The sequence below is a fragment of the Dermacentor albipictus genome, unplaced genomic scaffold, assembly GCF_038994185.2.
Source record: "Dermacentor albipictus isolate Rhodes 1998 colony unplaced genomic scaffold, USDA_Dalb.pri_finalv2 scaffold_29, whole genome shotgun sequence".
In the NCBI taxonomy this organism is placed as follows: domain Eukaryota; kingdom Metazoa; phylum Arthropoda; class Arachnida; order Ixodida; family Ixodidae; genus Dermacentor; species Dermacentor albipictus.
In genome coordinates, this window is record NW_027225583.1 from 3527190 (window position 1) to 3549808 (window position 22619).

Sequence of the window (22619 nt, forward strand, 5' to 3'; positions counted from 1 at the left end):
TTTTTTTTCTTTGTCCATACCCACCTGGGTTTAGCGGGTATGCCACTGCTGGGTATGTCGGCATTACGGCGAATATCTATGTAGCTCTTATGTGCGTCGAAGGTTTGTTAAAACATTTTTGCTGAGAATATAAGATTTGAGAAGTTGAATAATTATTATTAACTGGCTAATTAGGTGAACTGCGAAAACAGGTCTGATTTACTCAAAGCGACGGCAAACAACATTGTTTTTTGGTCTAGCTACGTGGCACTTAATTATTTTTAAGTTTTGGCATAATTTACGTGGTGGCAAATATCAAAGCGAGGGAGTATAACACAGCTATTTGTGTTATACAGATCTGTATCTGCGTGATACTAATCATGAACGACCCAGATCTGTCTTATAGCTATCTACATCTACGTGACACTAATTGCGAATAAGCCTGATCTCTCATCAGTATTTCTCGCTCAGGCTAAACAATAATGTTAGCTTGCAGAAAACCCACAATCTATACTATCACGGAACAATACCTTTAAAGGTCACACTTTAAATTACCTATCCTTGCTTGTTGCTCTGGATTGCAATTTATGCTGACCTTCGTGTCGTGAATCCAAAACTGGCCACGTAGGCTACTTATCCATGTGACACTGTAAACCATATTGTGCAACAGTATGCGGGGATAAACAATTTTATTTTTATGTGAAGCATATTACTAGAGCTCAACCCAGCTCCTCAGGCGCGGCGGTGTCGCCTTCAATACCACGTGACACCATGACGTCACGACAGAGGAGAAACGGGGCTCCAACTCGCGCCGTCGCGGCGGTATATAAGCAGCTGCGCTTGCCTCTGCTAGACACTCACGAGGTGAGATGCCTCCTGGAGACAGAGCTGCTCGTTGGAATGAGAAGCGAAGGTTGCGGCGTGCTACAGAGACTGTTTCTAGGTGGCTTTGCTACGGCGCAGCGACTACGCGCCCCGCATCGGACGCGGTGAGCGTCGAGCAACGCAGCGTTCGGCGCGACAACGAAATGTGCGCCAGAGCCGACGCCGACGACACCGGCTTTTCTGCGACACGAGCTCCTTAACGCTGTCGCGTTAAAATAAAGGCTAGTATGCTTCGCATCCTGGGCTTAACCTTAGCTAAGCCACAGCCATTTTTTATTTTATTTTTCAATATAAAGCGATGCTCTCACACGCAGTCAAACAGTTCCTATCATAGGTCAACAGCGTGGGCACCCACCTCCGCTCACACTCATTGGCACTCACTCGCACGCTCACTCACGCCTTTGAAATGAGTGCGTGCACACATCACTGAGTGCGCCGACCTGTGTTTCCTATACAGTGGGCCTTCAACGTCAGTTGCGCCTCCGTCGTGTCTTTGCAGCTGGACTTCGGTGTCTTCCTGGAGAGCGGCAGGTATGCCGACGTTGAGTTCGTCGTGCAGTCCGGCCCCTACTCCGTGTCCAGGACCTTCAAGGCCCACAAACAGCTGTTGGCCATGCGCAGTGACGTATTTGGCGCCATGTTTCGCGGATCGCTCTGCGAACGGGACACCGTCCTCATCAGGGACCTGCACCCCGATGGCTTCCGTGGGCTTCTCAAGTGAGTTCGTATACTATCGCAAAATTTATTTCCCTGTTTATGTCATAGTATTCAGAGACCTGCGAGGGTATTCCTTAAGAGTCCACCTAGTGGAGGTTGCCTTTCCTTTATTCATTTCGGCCGCTGCTGATTGGATGCAGCTGTACGAGCGAGGAGGAGACGAGCGGCCCCAGCCAATCTGCAGCGGCTGAAAGGGACAGTCCACTATAGGTGGACTCGTACAGAATACCTCCTCCGCAGAATATTACCCGAAGTGGGTAATATAGCTTCTGAGGACCTCTGGACAGCTATAGATCAGTTATATGTAGAAAATCGTTCACCTATAGAACGAGATTTTGGGACCGTGGCCTCAAATGTCCCGGCTACAAAGGGCCACAAAAGCGCTGCTGCGATATTTGAAAGCTACTGCACTGAGTGACCGTCTGTGATCCTCAATGAGTGTTCGTTAATGATACAGAGAAGAAAACTGTCACCACGTCGGCGATATTCACAGTGGACTTTCTCTTCTCTTAATGCTTGCCTCGCTTTTCCCTTCCCCAGTGTAGCGTAGCCAACCGGGCTCCGTTTCCGTCCTGGTTGACATCCCTGCCTTTCCTTTATTCTTTTCCCTCTCTTCTTTTTCCACATCGCGAAACAAGGAAAATTCGAATTTTTTCTCTGAAAACGACGCAATTTCAGCGCCAGGTATATTAAAAGGTATGGACCATAAAATGCCATCTCGCTGCAATATCTGAGTGTGAGCAAAATGGTGGCGAGTGCGATATCTCTTCATGACGTTCGGCGAAAGACAAACGTCTCCGAGTGTTACTTCTGCAGGAAATTTCGATCACGTGATCCCGTCCTTCCGTCTGTTTCTTAGCCCTTTCTTTCATTCCCTTCACTTCCTTACAGGTACGTATACACAGGACGGTCCGCTATCAACAACATCGAAGATGCCATCTACACAAGAGACGCGGCTAAGAAGTACCGCTTCCTAGATCTAGCCAACACCTGCACCGAATACATTGAAAGTCACCTCGAAGCAGAGGACGTCTGCACGGTGATCGACTACTCGTTCGTGTCTTACGGTGAAGTCAGAGACGACGTGGTGGAGGAAGTGATCTTGGACAACGCTGAATCCGTGCTGTCGTCTGCTGCCTTCACGATCTCCATGGAGCAGACGGTGAACTTCGTTTTGGACAGGGTAAGCCATTATTTATACGCATGAACTAAGTGACGTACAAACTAACTTTACCTAAACGCAAAGTCCTTGCGACACGTGGGTGTTGATGAAACGATAAGTAATGTAAATGAAAGTGGACGAAGAAACAGTCCATCAAGGAGCGGCACACGTCCTACTGGCACATACCCAGTGCTCCAATCAAGCGTGTACGTGTTTCGAGTAACACTGACCAATATCGGCGTGAAAAAAAAAGATAGCTAAAGAGAAGCCCCGGTGCACACAGTGCCGCATAATTCGGTGACCCAAGTTGGTGCGACGGTTAGTGGCCAACCGTGTTCTCTCGCACGGTCTATGTATATATACTTTGGCCTATATTACGACCAGTACGACGTTTTACTAATACGGCAACTCCACCCACGCAGGTGCACGGCGTTCCGGCGAAGGTGGTCATCAGGGCCGTGCTCCGTTGGGCAGGCGCGCAGTGCGGTCCCGACGTCGCCAAGTGGGAGCACAGGGGGACAGTCGCCGCCGCTGTGAGGAAGTTCCTGCCCAAGCTCAAGTTCCTGGCGCTCAGCGTGCGGTAGATGGCCAAATTCATCAGGGATGACGCCACGTGTGACATTCTCTCGCCGGACGAGGCGTCCGCCATCTTGTGCGAGATTCTCGAACCCGGGAGGGTGTCCCCGCTGCCGGAGTGGCTGAACCCCGAGCGTGACATTTTGACAGGCATGAATCGACTTCCCGGGAACGGAGGGGGGCTCCCCTCCCCTAATGCGGAGGGGGGCTCCGCATTAGACGTCGCTGAGTCGGCGCCGATTCGATTCTCTTGCGCGGACGAGATGATGCGGCCGGATTCCTAAAACGCGACCACGCTGTGTCGCCGAAGCAAAGGCAAACGGGACACCTTCCTTCTTACTTTCTTTATCTGCATTTCATTTTTTTTTTATAAAGGCGCTATGATGTTACCTCTCTCTTCTATAGTCTGTCCGTAGTCATTTTCTGTAATCTGTGTGTAAGAGAAAATTACCTTCCAGCGTCGTGCTCTTGTGCCACGTTCTCAGGTGGAGAAGAATCTCAAATCAAGCTGTTCCCGCTTTTTATTCTAATTCTGTCGGTCTTTGCTTGTCTGTGCATGCGCGCGTTCAGTTATATGGTGAATAAAAACAATATGAAGGCTGCTTGTGTGCTTTCCATTTCAACCCTGGCAGCAACGCCGACATCGGACACGTCGCAGTGTCTGGTGGATTCTGTTGTCGAGCCGCGACGGAAATATATGTGTTTCTTGTTTTTTTTATTTATTTTTTGGCCGGGTTGCAATGGGCTCGCGAGAGGCCCTTGTAATAGACGTATACTGCTTTCTTTGAAATGAGGCTTTCGTTAATACTTTCCTGGCCGTATAGCTGCAGGGTGCCGCTGCTGTCTTGACGAATAGATCGGCTAAAGAAAACAAAAAAAAGAAAGAATTGAATGACAGGCGCAATGGCTGCGCCGTATATCTGCAAGCAAGCAAAGCTGCAAGCATTGGAAAACAATCGCGCCTATCTTTGTGCCGTTCCAACGCCAGCTATCTTTTTGGAGGGGATGGCCACGTGAGTCCCATCGCGCAGAACGGGTGCGCAGGGCGCATGCGCGACTTTTCCTTTCGCGTCAGACACGCAGGAATGAAAATGGCAAACTTACAGCGTTTCATGGATCGCTTCACATATTCACATTCAGGCATGTGCGCTGGATCTGCACAATATGCTAAATGAGGAGACAGTGGGAAAGAAAATGGGCCACTGTTGAAGCGGTTATTATTACAGCGGTCAAAATCAAATTCAGTCATTAAATAACCTACGGAAAAAAAGGAAAAAGAAGCAGAAAAAGAACAATGGAGGAGGAATAGAGAGGGCCTAACTTCGATTACGCGTCTATTAAAATACATGTAAAAAAACGCAGAAATGCTTTTTCGAGATGACCACTTGATCGATTGAAACGAACTCTATCGCACTTGAAATAGAGGGAAAACGCCGCCCACTTCAGCACCACTGTCACGATTTCGCCCACAGTTGTGGCGTTGGAATTTGCGTTCGCATGTAATCAAGACGACAGGTAAAAAGCGCAGTTATATATAACACGTATACGCACGCGATGGTTGGAACTGAATTCAATTCATTCAACATCGTTACGTGATATCAGGACCATGAACAAAAAAAGACACTTTCCCGGAACAAATTTCAAGAAACACAAGCTCTCGAGAGCCAATCGGAGACTCAACATGGCGGATAACGGCGGCCATGCAGCCGCCATGCGTGTCGAGAACACGGTGGAAGAAGAGAGGTATTCAAGCAGAACTTTTTGTTGGGCTAGTTGGTGCACGTTACTGAAGTACTAAAGCCCCAAACAGACGACACAAGAAGAGACACGGACGAGCGCAACTTCTTGTTGGGCTAGTTGATGCTTGTTACTGAAGTACTAAAGCGCCAAACAGACGACACTAGAAGAGACACGGACGAAAGCAACATTTTGTTGGGCTAGTTGGTGCAGGTTATTGAAGTACTAAAGCGCCAAACAGACGACACAAGAAGAGACACGGACGAGCGCAACTTCTTGTTGGGCTAGTTGATGCTTGTTACTGAAGTACTAAAGCGCCAAACAGACGACACTAGAAGAGACACGGACGAACGCAACTTTTTGTTGGGCTAGTTGGTGCAGGTTATTGAAGTACTAAAGCGCCAAACAGACGACACAAGAAGAGACACCGACGAGCGCAACTTCTTGCTGGGCTAGTTGATGCTTGTTACTGAAGTACTAAAGCGCCAAACAGACGACACTAGAAGAGACACGGACGAACGCAACTTTTTGTTGGGCTAGTTGGTGCAGGTTATTGAAGTACTAAAGCGCCAAACAGACGACACTAGAAGAGACACGGACGAGCGCAACTTCTTGTTGGGCTAGTTGATGCTTGTTACTGAAGTACTAAAGCGCCAAACAGACGACACTAGAAGAGACACGGACGAACGCAACTTTTTGTTGGGCTAGTTGGTGCAGGTTATTGAAGTACTAAAGCGCCAAACAGACGACACAAGAAGAGACACGGACGAGCGCATCATCCGAGACTCCTCTTGTGTCTTCTGTTTGGCGCTTTAGTACTTCAGTAAGAAGAGAGGTGCTCCGACGGCGCACCCGCGCTAGAGTAGTTAAAATTCACTGTACCCGCGCTGGGGCTAGAAAGTGGCCACTTCGTGTGACCGGAAGTGAGCGCCGTAACTACGGCCAGCACGTCTTCCGGGGGCCTTGCTCTCCGCCAATTCTGCTGGCGCAAGCGTGGATAATTTACGACCTCAGTCAGCGTTGAAACGTCCATACCTAAAGATATGCTCTTTTTCGTTATTCAGACGCCTAAATTCTGAGCAGGCGCAAGGTTTTGTGCCGCTTGCTGTCTAAATACCATACAGAACGGTTGAAATCTGGGCCGGTTGGTACATACTTGAATGAAAAAAACAGTCAAAAACACAAAGGACAAGAGGAGAGGTTCACACCACTACGACTGAACTAACTAAGCGCTTACTTGAAAAGGAATTTGAATTTCTAGGTCGGTCACGATAGAAGTGTTTCTTGTCTTTTCATGCTATGTGATCAGCGATGATGCAGTTGTGCATGCTCTGCTGGCCTTGCTGGGACTACACCGATTCTAATAAACCTCAGTTGATAGTCCAGTCGTTGTGGTGTGAACCTCTCCTCTTGTCCTTTGTGTTTTTGACTGGTTTTTTCGTTCATTCATGTCTAAATACTGTCATTGCCGACACGAGAGACACGCGTGGTCTGGTCGAACAGACGATGCGTAATCGGAGGCTGCTCTTGTAAACCTCAAGACGCGAGTCCGGCTTCTGCACAAGGCTGCTCACGTATTTCAAAAGCTGGTGAGAGCCGAAGCAGTTTTCCGGAAACATGCTGAAAGGTCTTGATGTTTACGACCTCACCATCGATGAAATGCTTCATAAGCATCGCATTCGAATTCCATGTACCGAACGCAAAGTAGATATTGCAGCGCATCTATTAAATTACTTTGTTGCGCTGAGCATGTGACAGTTCTGCAAACAAAGAACGTCCGACAGCAACAAGTCGCGCAACTGGAGAAAGCTTGTGTGAGCTATAGATACATGCGCTGTTCTGGCCAGCCGAGGGGTCCAATGTGAAAGCTCTTGGTGCAAACAACCGGCAGTCGAGTGATGAAATGAAGCCACATCTTCCGCGACTCCTACGCGGCTTTAAATGTCCATCGGAGCAGGGTAACACGAAACCAAACATCTGCGGATCAACCAACGGCGGGATACTCGATATCTCGATACCGCCGATACGGCCCAAGCTTGCAACGTGCTTGCAAGCGTGTGCGTCTGCTGAAGGGAACAAAGACATGCGGTGCTGTTCGTGTTTCTGCGTTGCTTATAACTTTCCTGTTTTGAATTCTTTCGTTTTAACCATTCAAGTATATAATTACCCGTTTACTTAAACCTGATAAACGACCTGCTTAATTATAATGCCGGGCACTGCTTCTCTCGCAATAAAAACAAGGAAAGCGAATGCAGTTTTCTTTGGCTATTGCCCTCCTAACACAATTCAGAAATCGATTATAGCGCCCCTCAAATTTCACTTTGCACTTTTTCAGAATGAGCAACGCATGACCTGTGCATGTTGACAGCCGTGGAAGCTTATCTAGTGCACTGGCACTCCTCTAAATGCGCGTCACACCGTGCTCGCTTTGGAATTTTATTAATTATGCAATTGTAGTGAGTGCCTGTCTTTCTCGTAAATATCAAAACGAGAGCCTAATACCGCCATACGCCAAGGTGACTGCTGCTAGACCCCTCATTTCATAAATCACTCATGCGGTCTCGAGGGGAATAAAATCTCGGAATGTCGGCAGAAATATAAAGGGACGTTCGTACAACCAAATAGTCGTTTTGAGCAGGCGAACGGCACATATGCATCGAAATAAAGCGCCTCAGCCGAGCGCGCCTATAGAAGCGCCAGCAAAGCGAGCCAAAAAGTTACGCACGCCTTTGCCGCAAGGGGCGGCACCTGTTCTGTGGGCCTAAAGTCAGTCACACTAAGTGGCTGCGCCTAGCGGCATCGTCGAATCGCCTCTCTTCTTCCACCGAAGTCCAGAATAGAGCAGCCGCCATTATCCGCCATGTTGACACTCCGATTGGCTGTCTAGAGCGCGCGTGTCTTGAAATTTGTGTTGGGAAACGGAAGTTTTACAAAATTCAATTTTGCGGATTCATCAAGATGACGAAATGTGACGTGGTGCTGCAAATTTTATCGACTAGTACGTACATTGTCTTGGTCCTTGGCAGCTACAACGTTAGCGCTTCAAAAATAAAGTGAGCGGTTCCCAGGGGAAAATTTCCAACTGGGATCCAACTGGTTTCAGCTGGGACCAACTGGTCTCAGCTGGAATATGCCAGAATATGCTATGCATTAAGCTTTTAATGCTTAAATTTGAATATTGAAGTATCAAATTAAGCATAGCAAACGTGATATGCTGGGCATTGCAAGTTTTAAACTACTGATAATTAGCATCCTAGCAATATTTTTTGAATGTATCAGAAGCAATTTCATAGCTGACCAAGTCTTTGGTGTTGATACGAACTCTGCATGATTAAAAAAATTTCTTTCACACTTATGTTACACACTATATATATTAAGTTTAAGGCATCTTGAAGATTATAGAAAACGGTGGTAGAAAAGGTGGAAAAAGGTGGAAAAAGGAGTGGTGGTGGAGGCCAGTAGCATTTAGAAAAAACAAGTGATCAATGACTTATATGCAAAGCCTTTCGCACTACTTTTACAAAATAGGTTTTCTCCCTAAAGTCTATATATATACATGGCAAAGCCCAGGGGAGTATTTCTACAAGGCTCTCCTGGGGCAGCTGTGTGCTTTCAAGATATGTGCAGTCATGAGTGCTGGAGTTGCTACAAATTTTCTGCAGACTGCAAAATACCTTAGGTTAGCTGATGTATCCTTAAAGGACACTATGTGCTCAATCTTTACAAACAAACCCTAAGAGGTTATGAGAGCCGTGGAATCTCTCTTGTGTGGCCTGCTGTACTGTTCACTGTAGAACACATACCCACAGACTTCAACTCTGTCGTGTTCAACAATAGGATCGCTTACAATGTCACGAAGCTTAGACTTAACAAAGCCAAGGAGTGGTTCATGCAGTTCTCGTAGTTTGCCTAACTGCAGCACTGCGTTCTTGCACGAGGCTTTCTTACCTTTTGACATGAATTTCTGTGTTTGCATGGTGGCCAATGCTTTCAGTTTTTTGCTGCTGTCACTCATCAGCAAACGTTCAACAATTTGCAATGAAACACCTTTGCCTGATGTCACTAGCTCTTTCAGCTTACCAAGGTTTGTTTCAAATCCAAAGCACGAATGTGCCAAAGTGGTCCCTGAAGAACTACACTCTTTGGCAAGTGCATGATTTGATGCATATTAAAAGTCATATGCTTCTTGCTGTACAGAAACTATGTGTCTACAACAAATCTCGCAAGGCAGTGTGTGCTTTCCGTGACATCTCTTGAAGACACACAGTCCTTCAGCAAGAGGAAAATGCCTTTTACAAAAAGTGAGAAATGTTTCCTGTATTCTGATGGCAAAATTCCTTAAAGGCATGGAAGTGCAAAATACAAAAGCCACTGTTGCCATTTTGTAGTTTTCCAATACTTTCTCAAAGCCAAAGAACGCTGAAGGCGAATAAAACAGAGTGGCGGCTTTAGACTTTGAAGGCGGTTGTCCAGAAGTTCAAAAACCTGTGGTGCCCCAATATAATATGGCTCATTGACATCTGTTAGCCACAGATCAGTGAGCTGCTGAGTCACTCCAAGCAACACATAGTGCATATAATCAGGAGTAAATCCCCAAATTATATCGTATTCTCTCAGGTTGATGAGAGGAGACGGCCCTTTGATACCACTGATTGATGTCCCATATGATGCAGCTTCAACAATTTGTTGAAGTGTTACGTCATGCGTTCGCTCTTTGGGAATGTTGTCTGCTGGGTACTTGATGGTTCCTACATGCATGTACATAAAAGTATAAATTAACCATACCACAGAACAGACTGCAGTACTTAACCTTTCACTGCAATTGAAAAGATTGCAAGATTTTAGTAAAAAATATAGGTACTTCTAAAACTTACCTAAACAACATGGATGTTGAATACAATATGCTCTAGTTTGAGAGGACTGCAAAATTAAAAGATTACAAAATTAAACAAGCATGGCATAGTACACATCAAACTACAATGCATCACTATATGAGGTCTGTTTAATTTGCCTGCGCCACCTGAACCAGCCACGAGGTGCTGCACACTGCCATTTGTTTCAGCGGTGTCGCAATGGCAGCCTCTAAACAATGCGAGAAAAAGGTGCTGGGCTGGTTACCGATTTTTCAGCAACTTTCCTACTGACAGTACCACGTTAGCACAGACATGCAGATACGAAGCAAACAATGCAGCACATGGGCACAAACCCCGTTGAAACCCTGCTCGCATGCATCTGCTGTGTCTATGCAATGTGAGGTGCGCTGTTTACGTCAGACATGTATACTAGATGTTGTGTATGTGTATTTACCATAGCCCACAATTCCACTGTTTGTGTCAATCGATTAGCGATACTATTTCGAATTAAACAACATAATGTCTGTAGATTGTCAGCGCAGGTGGTATTCTTGTGTATTTATTGCCCTCTAAACTCAAGCAATAAAATTACAAGGAAGAAGAATCACCCACATGTTTGCCTGTGAAGGCATGGCATGTTTAGGTTCGACAGAATGTTTGTTGTTTTGCAGTGGAAAAAATGCTTATTCGTTAACCGAATGTATGTCATGTACATGTATACTCCTTCCTGCTGTATTTAAGAACAAACATATCAGAAGTTGCCATGTACCTGTGGTTTAAGGCCTACCAAACTTGCACAGACACCGCACATTATGTAGACATGTATAAGGCCTGCACTACATCTGCACCTCCGCATTCCGTTTTCAAGTGTAGCATTTTGCTTGCATTGCTGTAATCCAGCTGCACCATTTATGACCTTCTCAAGCTTTGCTGTGGACTGGTTCACATTGGTGCCGGTGAATCGAACGAACCTATGAAATCGCACCCAAGTTCCTTCAAAATGAATTTTGTCAAATTGAAGGTTGGGTTGATGGCAGTGGATTAAATTGAACGTTCGATAAGAGGTACTAATTTCAACAGCCCCTTTCTCTTAAATGAAGTCCATACATATGCCACAGAGAGAGGCATGTAAATTGAACAGATGCAAATTTGCCACAGTGCACGAGCAGGATTAAAAAGCTGGATGAAGAGAGTGGACAAAAGCCAAAAAAGGAGGATAGCCACAAGAATGTTCGCACCATCTACACTCTCCCCTGGGTGAAGACACCAGCTGCAGCCATGGTAGCCATTAAACTGGACGCTGTTCTGGAGGAGCGCTCTTGCCGGTGCACCAGCAGTACAACTTACACAGTACACCTGTAATGACAAAGTACGAGATGAGATTAAGATACTGCTAAGTAGTTATCACAGACATCTGCCTGAGCTCAATTACCTTGGAGTGAATGCTTTGCGACCCAGCTTTCCATGTGACTCCAACCGTTTCAAGCTGATTCATCTGCTCCACGAATGATTTTACGAACGCAGTCATGTCAGCATGGGACTGTCCATACCACAAAGCTGGTATCAGAACATTCTTGCTACGCAGATGTGGTGGCAACTCATTTATGGTAACTTGAATAGGCCAAATTGAATACGTGGATGATTTGAAAATCGGTGCCCCATCTACATTGAGCAGTAGCATTACGTCGTGACGTGAAATCTTCGCCTTAATGTCTTTACACGACTGACCGTCAGTGAAATCACTCATTTGGATATTATCTCTGTTCTGAGCAATGTCTTCAAGTTGGCTGGAAAGGGCAGCTGCCACACATGTATCAGCAAGGAGAGAGGAGATTTGCTGTTGAAGTGGCAACGTCAAAAAAAAGTGGTCATCGAGGAGCATTTTGCGGCCACTGTACTGGTTATGACAGATTGCACAGCAGCCCTCAAAGCTGTTTGTTTCTTGAAGTTTTCCTGAAGTTTCAGCCAGCCACGTCAAGCATTCTGCGCAGTAAAAGTGAAACCTCGCGGCTTCGACACCTGCACCAACATACTTCTTGAAAAGGTATTTGGTTGCAGGAACGTCGTTCCTGTCAAGAACGTACGCGATCAGCTTCTGGAGAGCTTCGACGCCATTCCAGGGAAGCCCAAACTCTGTAGCAAAATTCACTGTTAAAGCAAGCAAGTCTTGCGGCGGGAGACTGTTGTCTGCGTCTTCATGGTCACCATCATCTTCCGCAGAAGCTGTTCCAGTATTGCTCGGGTCACCAGATGGGAAAAAGTGATCTGTTCTATTGGCAGTGTCACCAGACACTGCTGAACATTCACTGATATCAGAAAACTGGGAAAACAGTTCAGCTTCATTCTGGCCATCATCGCCTAATTCTGCTGCCTGGCTGATTGTGTGAAGGGGCGTTGCGTCAGGGTCAGGCTGCTGTAGTGGCGTAGCGGTGGACAGTGATACAGCAGAGGCACTTTGTGCGCCTGTAACATGCGGGTCACATGAACGAGTTCCCATCAAACGAAATCTGGTCGTCTTCGGGAGATCCGCGACACTATTACTACCACCACAATCAAGATAGCATTTCCTCCGCTTTATCTTCGACACGTAGCTTCATACATGCAGTGAAACACAACGTAACGCGTTTACAAACTTATTTACACTCGGAAATACGGCGCATAATGGCTGCAGTCGCTCAATTTAACGCACTTATGGCTTATGCCATCGAGCCTCAATGTTCTTCAGGGCGAACCACGATCGGATACACACCGCAACAATCACCAGGACCACAGGGCTCCACACGACAACCGACCACGACACACAACCCACACAACATAACGCCGATGACGATGGCGGCAATCAGTACAGTGAGCGGTCAATATCTACAATAAAACTCTGGCCAGACAAAAAAAAACGAAACACAAATAGTTATCTATATTACACATTCATTATGAATACATACTATTACCCAGCCGTACTTATTTATTTACTTATTTCAGTATACCCTAAAAGCCTTCACCCGATTGCTTAGTAAAAAAAATTTTGTCCGCAGTTTTGTTTAGTACTATTATATAAAATTAGCATGTGTCAAACTTTGTGCGTGAATGTGTAGAATAGCGTGAAATTTTAAAAAATTAAAATTAGCTGAACCGAATATGGCCTCGCAGTAATTTGGACGGCGGAGGTGATATGGACATCATCAGCGTCATGGAAGCCGATGTGTCGCCTATTGCATACTATTGCCATCGGCCTTTGCAATTTTTTCTTGTGCCTTTCGTCTTCAGTGGTTAGTTGTATTTTCGATCGTTTGTCTTTTGTTCGCTCGTCGTTTAGTTCATATATCTCGCTCAGCTTTTGTTCCCTTTAATAGTATCTTGCCTTCCGGATTTGTTTAGTATGCGCCGCGCTTTCTCTTTGGCTCATTTGTTTGATTTTAATTACTATTAGCGTTAGGTACGTCATGTTCGCACTCGTAGGCTTTGTCCACGAAGAGGACAACCGTCTTCACTACGTGCACATTGACGACATCGAGGGATTCGACCCAAATAATGAAACAGATTTTGATAATAGATTGCTTTATTCTGTCATGTGGCGGGACGACATCAATGAAGAAAACACGGGAACCTACGGTGGACAGATCTTGATGTTGGACCGTAAGAGGCTAACATTCTCGTTTATGAATGTGCTTCTATTTCTCTACCACTTGTGAAAATTTTGAAGTCGCTCGCAACATTCGCATATCTGGACACCGTGCTTTGCGAACAGAACCAATTCGGGATCGTAACCCATTAATTACAATATCCGACACTCGCATGTAGACAGCATGCAATTTATTGTAGATCATTGTTTAATTAGCACTGATTCATTTAACGGCGATGATCGCTCTTGCAGCTGGAATGCAGGACCTGTAATAAACTTTAAAAAAACTACACTATATCTCGAAATATACATGTGTAAATGAAGATATGCGAAAATATAAGGCCGTAAAGCCGATATGTACATGTGTGCAAATAAACATAGTAAAGTAACATTAAAACTGTGATGCATGAGAAGTTGTTTGATGGAGTTATGGCAATATTATGCGGGTGTAATACATTCACTCATCTTGCTGATTAAATAAATATTACGCCACGGGACTTCGGCTGCTTTCACAAACTTCTTCAAAATGTACTCTTGGCTGCTAGGATGTTAGGTGAAACTTTTTAGGAAAGCAAGAAACATAATGCTCTGTTTTTTTGTGTGTTAAAGGCGCACGAGGCGGCTTGGAGAAACGGCAAATGGCAAAGAGGGTGCACATACCAAAACTCTATGTGGACGATGACACAACTGCAGATGAAGAAGAAAGAAAGAAAGAAAGAAAGAAAGAAAGAAAGAAAGAAAGAAAGAAAGAAAGAAAGAAGTAAAGAAAGGAAATGATACTTTACCAATTGTCACAGGAGTATAAGCCAAGTATATCAACAAAGTACAGCATGCATTGCTTGCACATTTCATTTAGCCTAACTTAAAATTGTGCTCCTGCATGCACATGTATGAGCCGCTGGATAGTAGTGCTGCTCCACCAATATTTTTTCGCGAGGGAAGTGTGCATGCTTTCTTTTTTTCGGTCTGTAGAGGCGAAAGCATCCTCGTGCCGCTGCGATGACAATGGCGTATGAGCAAATTTTTCAATCAAATGTGAAGGCTGCGTTAATCAGCAATGAATGTGTTCCAACAAGCCAAGCTGGACAAAGAAAGGTAAGTGCAACTTGAATTTAGTAGCTAGCTGATGTGTATTGCAAAGCTGACATTTATCTTGACTGCAGGGCGCGAAATGGACACGAACTCCGTCGAGTTCGTCGTGTGAAAGCGACTCGCTTTGCTCTATAAGCGAGTTGCTTCAAGCAATAACAGAAAAAACAATTTGGAAGCAAAGAGCCCTCGACCTCCAGAATCAAAATCGAAAACTGCTTGAACAAACATTGCCATTGCAACGCTGCCTCCAGTCACAGATATTTAACTGTAAGTGCCTCTATGTTTTCATGCTAGTGTTCAATTTGCATTGCAAAGAATGCACACTTGACAATCACAAGTTCATAAAAGACATAAATCATATGTTCTAATTGTTGTTTTAGTGGAAGCGAGGTTTAAATTCCTCCCATCTGGCGGGCCTGCAAGTTTTGCAGGCTCTGAAATGGCCCAAATTCCACTAGAAGGGGATGATGAAAGACATGGTAAGCTGTGCGGGGCCCAAGCAATGCAGCCATTCAAAGGGACGTTTTTAGTTTTACATTGCTGCTGTTGGCTTATGTGCTTTTGAAGAAGCATGTTCATCTTTGATGAAAGCCGTGGGAGAAAAGTATATATCCTTTTGTATATTCTCCATGCAGACCTGCCAGAAACTCCACCAGCACTGCGGGGTATTCCACATGCGGAACCCACTGCATGACAGCCCGCCCAGACTGACGGTAATTTTATACAGCATAAATTTGTACTACAAACGCTATACATATGTCATAACCATTCGCATCATTCAAATGTGCATTCAGTGAAATGTACATTGCATTCCTTCCTGTCAATTCCAGAGCTGTTATTGGAACACATTGGAGTACGATTGAGTGCTCCTTGTGGTTTAAGCCAGGGGTTCATTTTTTATGCGTTGCATATTGCAATCACTCAGTTCAGCCCTTGGGCGCGGCCGGGCAGCCACCATTGACCTTGAGCGCAACCACGTGACGTGACGTCACGACAGCCGGAGGAAAAGCTGGGCCCCAACTCGCGCGGTCGCGCGCGGCCGCAGCCACCACCTGACTCCCGCTCCTCCCGCTAGGGGCGCTGCGCCGGCGCGTGACGTCACGGAGAAAAAGCTGGGCCCCAACTGGCGCAGTCGCACGCGGCCGCATATTGCGCGGCCGCGCAATATGCAACGCATTCTTGGCTTAATTATATGACAGTAAACAGTACAGTATACAACACTATACTGTCATACAAACAGTATGACAGTATAACAGTATGACAGTGACAGTAAACCGTTGCATATTGCGCGGCCGCGCAATATGCAACGCATTCTTGGCTTAACCAAGCTAAGCCTGGCCATTTTTTCGCAAAGGTTTAGATTGCATGACCTCCTTCCAACATATATATTGCCATAAAAGCATTGCGAATTTCAGAAAAGGGCAATGTTTTGAATCCCCGCAATCAGATCCCTGTCGATTCCACGGTGCTTATGTCATTGTCACAGTAAACAACATTGCTTTACATGTAGCTACATATGCTTATTTAGACTATGCTGCCATGACTGGTAGTGTCAACGAGCACTGAATTTCTGGTAAATGGCTTACTCGAAACCGAGGCACACATATTCACTGAGTATCCACACATGCCTTCACAAATGCCATGGATATTGGGAAGACTTCTTGCTTTGATACATGAGAAAACGGGCACAATATCGTAATGCACACCAGAATCAATGAAATATGTTCTTTTTCTGGCAGAGGGAGGCACAAAGGGCACCTAAAGTTGCAGTGATTGCTTCTACAGCTATTATTCTTATTACTTTGACTTTGCCTTCGCAAAACCAAGGTTTGTAAAAAAATAGTCTGCATCCACACGTGCTAAATGCAACACTAGCCACCCGCCGTGGTTGCTCAGTGGCTATGGTGTTAGGCTGCTGAGCACGAGATCGCGGGATCGAATCCCGGCCACGGCGGCCGTATTTCGCTGGGGGCGAAATGCGAAAACACCCGTGTACCTAGATTTAGGTGCACGTTAAAGAACCCCAGGTGGTCGAAATTTCCGGAGTCCCCCACTACGGCGTGCCTCATAATCAGAAAGTGGTTTTGGCACGTATATCCCCATATTTTTTTTTTCAACACTAGCCGCTTATTACACCCTTTCTTGACATTGTAACACTTGCTTAATATAACCTTCAGGCAATGGGCCATCTGGCTCACTTGCTAAACAACTGCTTTCTTGCAATTCATATAAGGTATTAAATAGCATGTTTTCACAAGCATACATATGTTCTGTCTGGTTGTGGACTACTCTTGCGAATTGTTTCTGACTTGCATGGGGCCAAAAAGCTACCTTAAGGGCGCAGTGTTCCAGCCTTTTCAAGTCAACATTATGGGCAGCAATGTCACTGTTGTGCTGTCTTACTTGCGTAAAATCTTGCACAGTTTGAGAGGTCTGTCAGAAAGTGTTGTTAAGGTAGTTTTTTTCAGTCCCAAGATGGTCAAAAGCAATATGTAAGAAGAGTAGCAGTCCACTACCAGATAGGACGTACGTATTCTTGCAATAGAAATGGCTTTTAGTACTTTTTGTGGATTGCAAATAAGCCGTTGTTTAGCGGATACCAATGTTCTTTGGCAAGCTTGTGCCAGCTAGTTGGGCCATTGCCTGAATCTTAAATTAAGAGAGCATTATAATATCGGGAAAGAATGCAGTGAGCAGCTTGTGTTTCGTTGTAGCACATCTGGGCGCGAACCATAGGTTCAAGGGATCTTAGCTTTGCAAAAACACAAAGTAATAATAAGATTAGTAATTGGAAGCAGCGAAAATTGCAAAGTTAGCTTCACTCTGCCGCTTCTTCTGTCAGAAAAATAAATGTCACTTCTAATGGTCAGTGCTCTGACACTGACAGTTTTTTGGCGCAAAAAGTCATATCACCACCTGTGGCATTTAAAGGCATGTGTTCTGTGTATATATATATATATGTGTGTGTGTGTGTGTGTGTGTGTGTGTGTGTGTGTGCGTGTGCGTGCGTGCGTGTGTGTGTGTGTGTGTGTGTGTGTGTGTGTGTGTGTGTGTGTGTGTGTGTGTGTGTGTGTGTGTGTGTGTGTGTGTGTGTGTGTGTGTGTGTGTGTGTGTGTGTGTGCGCGCGCGCGCCTCAGTGCCACTCATTGAATGTCAGCGTCTGTCTCACTCCTCTTGTTTCTAGCATTTAAAACCTGTTAGAATGTTATACCAACAAGGCCAGATATCAACTGTTGTCTGCTAAAAACGTTTCCTTTTCTGCTTACAGCACAAAAGCCAAACTTTTCATATACAGAAGACGGCTTTGTAAGTGATATTTTGTTGCTTAACCACTGCTTAGCAGTTTGTCATAGAATAATAACAGAACTCTTTTGCTCATGTATAGCACAATTACTGCATGTGTTTTGTGCAACATAGTTTCATTGAGGCGTTTTACAAACGGGTCAACAAATTACAGCTCGCCCACTGCTTTCATGTCTTTCTGTGCTCGTTGTTAGTGTGATGATTTCCTTATGGTGTTATGTAAGCAAACAAGCTAAATTGTCACAGTGAGCTTGGTTAAGCCATAATATGTGTCAGTGGTAGAAGAAACCTGTGACGTACTTGTATAAGTACTGTAAGCCAACTACAACAAGGTCAAGCAACATGTGAAAACTGAATATGAATGTTTGGGAGGTTGTAATGGTAGTAATTGTTTTTGTCTTTAATTAACATGGTAAAAGAAAAAAAATGCATTGGTCTGCTCGTAGCAGCAGCACCTGTAGCCTCTATGTGACACTCTGTGAAGCTAATGTGGAGGCTGCCCCTTTTCTATTTTCATTGGTGGTGTGTGTGCAGGTTACGTAAACTAGTCTGAAGATCATTGACCATTGCAGTTTTGTTTTTGCAGTTTCACCTAAAAGATGGCTTCTGTATTTCTGCAGCACAAGAGGCTAAAATCTTTGCCATCAAGAAAGGGACGCTTGTGTGTAAGGACACAGTGCAGGCTCTGTGGAGTAACACGGTCCTTGCCACAAGGAGCGTCAGTGGCAATGAAGCCCCCAGGAAGAGGGCATTGGGCGTGCTGCCGAAACAGCAGTCAACCCCAAAGAAGGTGGATGTCGTAGTGGGTAAGCTGCCACAAAATGTTAATGCCGCCACTAAAAATGCAGCTTTGGGTTTGAATGCTGCAGCTCACTCAACAGTAAACATTTGGGTAGGCTGTGGTTATACTGAAATGATGGAAGACAGCACAGTATCTCTTTCCATTGCTTTTAATTTCTTGCAGTGCTTCTACATTACATTGCTTGGTAGCAGCCTAAGAACTTTGTGCAAGGCCCTGCAACAGAATTAGACAGCATTTTTTCTCACTGCTTCCGTGCTTGAGAATGTAGTTCTCAAGAAGTGCTCATAGTTTTCATCTATGGGAGTATCTTGTGTTGTTATATTACTATAATTTGCAAACCAAGAAGTCACAGCAAATGGTTTCAGAAAGCTTGTGTTCACACTGTCACAGACAAATGAACACTGGAAGACTTGGCAATAGTCATAATTTTCACATGGACATCTATGATGTAATGATCATAAAACTTTAATTACGTTGAAGTGCACAACTTCTGGAAATGCAGAACCCAAGTGACCTTAAGTGGACGAAAGTGAGTTTCAATTGAACCATTCATCAAAGGACACAAGGGTCGTGTTTAGTCCTAGTTTCTTGGCACATTGAAAAGTTTGTTTACAAGGCCAAAACGTTTTGTATTAGAAGAGCATGCCTTTATTGTAGTGTCATGGGAATGAGCAAGTGTAATTAGCTGAAGCATCTATACAAATTCTCCCTAAATTAAACAGTGATACTTGTACCACTTCATTCTTAGGTTATTGCTAGTGCAGGTAATGTAATTTAAGCATACAGAGATAGGATCATTTGTCAGAATGAGAATATTTTCTATATTGTGCTTCAATCACTATATCATTGTATTATTCTCGAAGTTAATTTTTTGCTTATTCAAGAAACATTACAATTGTTTTCAGCTACAATCCAGCACTGGGGCCAACAGAAGAATGTGGATGTGTCCGACACACTCAAGAATTTGTCAAGGCTCCTCACTGAGAAAATACAAGATGTTTCGAAGGCCCTTCGAAAGATGGAGTTCAAATAAATAAAGAAAAGCTGAACTGCCTTTGTTGCGTGAAATCCATCAGCAGAAGACACCTTTGGTAGGCTTCTACTGTGACCAGTTGCAATGGGACCAACTGGGACCAACTGGGACCAACTGGGACCAACTGGAACCAGCTGCAATGGGGACCAACTGGAACCAGTTGCAACTGGGACTAACTGGGAATCGTTCCATAAACCAGTAGAACTGAGACCACTTGCATCCCAGTTGCAAATTTTCACCTGGGTTGGTTCAACACAGCAAACTTTCTGCAGCGTTGTCCACTTTTCCCTGCCGCGTTTTTATTGCAATCAAGATTAATGCATTTTCGCACAATCGGAATTTATGACAACGGCGTCTTTTTTAATTTACAAAATGGAATGTTACGTGAGGCGGTGCCTTGAAGGTTCCTAACGCGGTGCGAGTAACCAGCGAAGTGAACAAGAGATGGCAGCACCGGCGCTTGCGTCGCGCAAGCGGACACCTCTGGCGATCGCAACGCTGTCGGTGATATTCGGCAGTTTCTCAGCCAGCCGAGTCGGGCTGAGTCAATTGCCTGTCGCGACATGGCGATAACGCAGCCTAGAACGTGCACTCATCGCCACTGGTAGGTCGCGTATGTTGTCTCACGATAGAAAACAAGCGCGTTGGCGCCGACGTACGACGACCCATTCCGTTTCCCGGGTACGCGCATCCTAACCGTGGTGCCGAAACTCCCTGTACCTCCCTTGTGGCACTCGCTCCCATGACTATATTACATATAGCCAATATGCGGCGGCAGCGCTGCTTCCACCACTGCCGGTTGCCAGATATCCAACTGGAAATAATTCGCAAACAAAACAACGCATCCATGACGTCACTGACGAGGTAAGGAGGTAGAAGTAAAGGTAGCGCCGCCGGAAGGGAGAGGCTTGCCGCGAAGCCCTCCTTTCCCACTCCGCATGCAAGTGGGCTGTGTTCGTGCTCTCTTGCAAGTTCGCTGGCCACGCGGCAGAAACCGCTGAAGTGTGCCATCTTTACGAAGCGCAGTGACGTAGCTAGGTCGTCTGGCACCCGGGGCCCTTAGCTCTTCTGTCACCCACCCCCCTCCCGGGTGTAGTCGAGGAAGGCGGGGATATCGACAATTTTCGGGTGTCTTCAGACGTATATGACACCTCCCCGCCCCCCCTTCTGGCCCCGTGCACCCGGGGCCCACGGCCACCCCCCCCCCCTGTTGCTACGCCACTGACGAAGCGCTTTTATTTTCTTCCGCGTTTAGCTTGGAAGCTTCTATTCACAATGAAATGAAATGAAATAAAGCACGGGGACAACACTCGTACACGCCAGGGCCGAGCAATTATAATGAAAATTATTTATGTAGCTAGCTGTCGTTAACCACGAATATTCGCAGGTAGTATACTACATTTCGTCATTTCGTGAAAGTAGTAGCTTTGAAATACCCCGGTCAAACGGGCCCTTTCAAAGTCCTTTGAACCGAAGATCCTTTACTTCAAGGGAGAACGCGCACTGTCACACAAAGCACAGTAAAGGAGCCCTACTGGAAGGGAGCTTTAAGTCAAACGAGTGCGAGTTCGCCCTTTGAAACCTCAAGGGAATACCCTCGAGCCTAGAGGGCATCCGACACCAGAAAAAACAAATACCCCAGCGTGGGTACAGTGGATTTTAGCCACTATAGGGCGTGTGCGCCGTCGGAGCACCTCTCTTCTTACTGAAGTACTAAAGCGCCAAGCAGACGGCACAAGAAGAACGCTCGTCCGTGTCTCTTGTTGTGTCGTCTGTTTGGCGCCTTAGTACTTGAGTAACATGCGCCAACTAGCCCAACAAAAACTTCTGCTTGAATACCTCTCTTCTTCCACCGTGTTCTCGACACGCATGGCGGCTGCACGCGTCCGCCATTATCCGCCATGTTGTCTCTCTGATTGGCTCTCGAGAGCTCGCATGTCTTGAAATTGGTGCCGGCAAAGTGGCTTCTTTCTTTTTTTGTTCGTGGTCCTGATGTCACGTAATGACGTTGAATGAATTCAGTTTGAACCATCGCGTGCGTATACGTGTTATATATAACTGCGCTCTTTACCTGTCGTGTTGATTCCGTGCAAGTGCAGATCCCAACGACCGCAACGGCGGGCGAAATCCTAACGGCGGTGCTGAAGTGGGTGACGTGTTTTTTTTTGTATTTCAAGTACGATAAAGTTCGTTCCAATCGGTCAAGGGGTCATCTCAGAAAAAAATATTTCTGCGTTTTTTACACGTATTTAAATAGACAGCATCCGAGTTTGGTACCCTCTCTGTTCCTCCTCCATTGTTCTTTTCTTTCAGTTTTTCTTTCCTTTTTTTCTCTTGAATTATCTAATGCCTGAATTTGATTTTGATCACTGTAACAACAACGTGCTCAACACACGTCAGAAATATACGTGCGATCGTTTCGTAATGCTTGCAGCATCGCACTGCTGCATTGCTCCGGAAACGACGTTCGGCAATACGCCCGTCATTCAATTTTCTTTTCTTTCGCGGAAGAAGAAAAAAAATGTTCAGTTTACTCAAGTCTATTGTGGACCAAATAAAGTTGTCTCACTCACTCACTCACTGACTCACTCACTCTTTCGCGGAGCTGTTCGTCAAGACAGCAGCGGCACCCTGCAGGTATGCCGCCAGAGAAGTAGCAATGGAAGCTTCATTTCAAAGAAAGCAGTGTACGTCTATTACAAAGGCCTCTCGCGAGCCCATTGCAACCAGGACAAAAAGAAAAATCTGATATATCCGTCGCGACTCGACAACACTCGACCAGACACTGCGACGTGTCGATGTCGGCGTTGTTGCCAGACTTGCAATGGAAAACACACAAGCAGTTTTCGGATTTTTTTTAA

The 22619-nt window shown here is 45.5% G+C and overlaps 1 long non-coding RNA gene across 1 annotated transcript; it reads right to left on the minus strand.

The window, feature by feature from the left end:
* Window positions 1–9504: 9504 nt before the first annotated feature.
* Window positions 9505–12474, minus strand: LOC139052692 (uncharacterized). The gene is made up of 3 exons (XR_011510015.1): window positions 11342–12474; window positions 11148–11265; window positions 9505–9804 (listed from the first exon to the last, which is right to left on the minus strand). It is a non-coding gene; the product is annotated as an uncharacterized lncRNA (long non-coding RNA).
* Between the last annotated feature and the right edge of the window lie 10145 nt (window positions 12475–22619).